The following is a 3,372-nucleotide window of genomic DNA, read 5'->3' on the forward strand; positions in this document are numbered from 1 at the left end:
CGGCAGCAAACCGACGTGCTCTGCGTTCCAGAGCTGCGCCTTCCGCCAACGACCTTTTTGTTGCCGCACGTATATTCCGATATTCTGACTGACCCCCGACATGACGCCCGGCGTCTATCAGCTGATTCAGCTATCCGCGAATTGAAGTCTCAGAATCAGTGACGTCATGCCAACGTGTGGCAAAGATGACATGATAATCACCGCACAATTTTACACTAGTGGTGCGTTCGGTCCAGGGAAAATGATTCAGCTAATAATTATCTCTCAGATAATCATCAGCGGAGATTCTCCATTTACACTCCACCGGTCCGAAAATTATCCCCCAGGTTATTCTCCCACGCGCCATCCACAGTCAACGGTCACAGCAGTGCATAGCAAAAACAGATTATCCGCCTTGACCATCCTCTGAAAACTCTTCTGGATTCTCCCTCGCCACGGAAAATTATCTGGGATGATTTTCCGTGTCAGCAGTGCCGAATACCAATTCGGAAAATTTACTGACAACCCGGACAACTTTTCGAGATCATTTGCCGGCCGAACGCGCCCTAGGTTTCACCCAAGGTTAGTTTTCTAGTAGCCTTGGTTTCATCTACGCAGCCTTGACGTTGGTAGCTGGGGCCAGTGTCTTAGGTCCCAGTATTTGACCTAGCTGGACCCAACATGGTATTGGGCCGAGTAAATGTATAGGTAGTGTGCGCATCCTGGTGTGCCCTGCTATGAATGGGCGTCAAGTGGCGTCATTTGAAAAAGAAAGAAAGGTAAGGTTGGCGGAAGAAAGGTAAGGTGCAGAGTTGCGAAATTGGGATTTTGGTTTTGGTCTGACGACTCGAGCCAACACGGTATCATAACTCATGTCTCTCTTTTGGATAGGTGCTTGCTCTCATGGCGTGTGGGGAAGGGGAGGGGGTGTCTAGGGGAGGGTGTCGGGAGGATTACTAATATTATGTCTGAGTGCTTTGTGCTGATGTTTTACTTATTAACCATCAGCATCAGTGTCTGAAACTTGGATGATTCTTGGTGTTTTTAGCCCCAAGACCTTATGATCTCCACGAACATACATTGGAAAGAATGTTAAACATTGTATGTATTGAATATTCTGACGTTTGCAAGTTGGAGGTCGGTCGGTAATTTTTGGGTGATATCGAGTTCCCAGTTCTTTGACGAGTTGGAACTGGGAACTTATGTCCAGTGACTTCCTGTGAGATTGAAATCATTACAAAGGGCATGGTACAGGCTGAATGTTCTCCCGACACTTCAAAGGACAAACTTATCTGGTAACAAACAGCATGTTTTGCTCTGATCTCCCAGGGCCTGTGAGGAGATGCCCAGAGACAGATGCTTAAGGGGGAGGCATGAGAGGAAGGAGGTCTGCTGTCTGCTCAGCAAGAACAAGAAGCCATCAGTTCAACATGAGCCTCATCCAAAGTAAGTTTTTGGAAAGTGCAGAGTATTCTTTGGCTTCAGTGTGTGTGTTGGAATGAACACCATACTTTTGTGTTATTAAACATAGATTTCGGACAGCAAACAATTTTCATATGCAGAATAAATAAAGCAATTGTTCATGCCTGCACTGCACATTAATAGCACTCGTTTGTGCCTGTTAAAGAACGTTTATTGCATATCATGTACTTTTATTGCATGCCAGCAAGGCCTGTCTCATCTAATAGTTGTCTGTAAAGCAGTGGGGGAGCAATAAATATCAATGAAGTTTCATTGTATCTTCATCTAAGCAGCATGTACTACCGTATTGGCATCATCTAACTGAGCTTTTCCTCCGGTAGCAGTCCGCTCGGTTTGGGAGGCGGTGAAAAGTCAGCCATCAGCGTATCGGCGTCGTTCATCACACGCACCATCAAGTGACACCAAAGCCTGCAAAGACTGATGAAACAACGAGAGCTGCGGTAGAGGCGTCAGAAGGCAGCACATCAACGCAAAATAAGACGTTGACGGGCGCATCCTTCGAAAGTTGGCCAGCACCCGGCTGCACATCCGGCTGCGCTGGCTTAACCGCCAGAAGGACAGGGACGCGGCGCAGAGACGCCGTGACAAGCAGCTGTGCCAGCATGCCGCGAGTCGCTAATAATGTTAAGAAGTGTTCGTGCCGCTGCTTCGAATAGCAACACCGATTAGGCTTTTTGGTTAGTGCCCGTGTTTGTGCTGTTTAGAATAAGGACACCGCCCCAAGAGCTGATGCCTGCTAGCGTGCACTTGTATACTTGTATATACTATGATACTGTGATACTTGTGTGCGAGTGTTTGTTTAACGTGAGTGTTTGAGTGTATGGTAGCCCTTGGTTCTTGTTTATAATAAGGTTGCTGAAAACTGTCTCAGTTGGTGGTCTAGTCTTTTATTGCGTGTTGCTGAGAAGGACTCTGGGTCCTCGCCACAAATTGTTATGATTACTCTTGAGTGTCTTTACCATAGTTAAGATATTAAATGTGTGGCCGAGTGCTCTGTATGTCATTTTGTGTACGGTGTGCGGCCCCTTGTTTGCCAGCACAATAATACACTTTTGCCTTACTCTCATTGTGTTGCAAACGACAATTTTTCCTTTTAAAAATGTTCGAAAATCTTCATTTCAAACCGGAAATAATCGGAGAAGTAGCTATTTATGACGCAAGTTTAGGGTTATCATAATTCTGTCCTGTGCACTGCAGGGTTTCTGAGGTGAAAAATTTCGTATCGACTGGCAATTTTTCTTATTCAGCACTAGAATGATCCGATATGAGGTTAAGGCGATGTCATGAAAATCGTAAGTGTTCTAAAAACTGCGACAGGACTAACTTATTTTACGCTGTGTTGACAATGTGTGTTTTCATATTGACCTTGCACCTACATCTTGGCTGTACTTACCCAAAAAGTTGCAAGTTTTAATATACATTTCTTATGCGTTATAGGCAAAATGGACGTAAATAAATGTTTTGAGGCACTGACCCCGTGAGCAACCAAATTATCGTGCCGATCTTCCGTGCCATGACCTTGACCTGAACGGGTCATGGCATCAGTATTTTAGTAACACATCATCCTCACAAAGCCAACGAACGCGATGTTAAGACGAGACATGCTTAAGTTCGCCCAGAACCAGTAAGACTGATGTTAGCAAGGCTTATGCAGACCTTTGACCTGACCTTGACCGCCCCTGTTATTATGCGTAATTGTTAAATTCTCCTAAAGCGACATCCGTAAACTCTTTTGGCTCCTGCGTGTTGTATACAAATCATACAATTACTTCCGAGAAAACTTGGTGGTTCGAATTTCGCCTCCCGGCCTTACAGGGGAAAGGCGCTCAGTTTCGACGCCAATCGATCGTGAAAAAATACTCTTTTGGGCCAATATTATGACCTGGTGCAAGAACAGATAGTGGTGTTACA

General features: G+C 45.3%; 1 long non-coding RNA gene across 1 annotated transcript; it reads left to right on the top strand.

Moving 5' to 3' along the window:
• Positions 1–662: 662 nt before the first annotated feature.
• Positions 663–2,492, top strand: LOC119112494 (uncharacterized). The gene is made up of 3 exons (XR_005095726.1): positions 663–758; positions 1,309–1,425; positions 1,782–2,492. It is a non-coding gene; the product is annotated as an uncharacterized LOC119112494 (long non-coding RNA).
• The last annotated feature ends 880 nt before the right edge of the window (positions 2,493–3,372 follow it).

This window comes from Pollicipes pollicipes, unplaced genomic scaffold (genome assembly GCF_011947565.3).
Source record: "Pollicipes pollicipes isolate AB1234 unplaced genomic scaffold, Ppol_2.1 Scaffold_2555;HRSCAF=2994_pilon_pilon_pilon, whole genome shotgun sequence".
Classification (NCBI taxonomy): domain Eukaryota; kingdom Metazoa; phylum Arthropoda; class Thecostraca; order Pollicipedomorpha; family Pollicipedidae; genus Pollicipes; species Pollicipes pollicipes.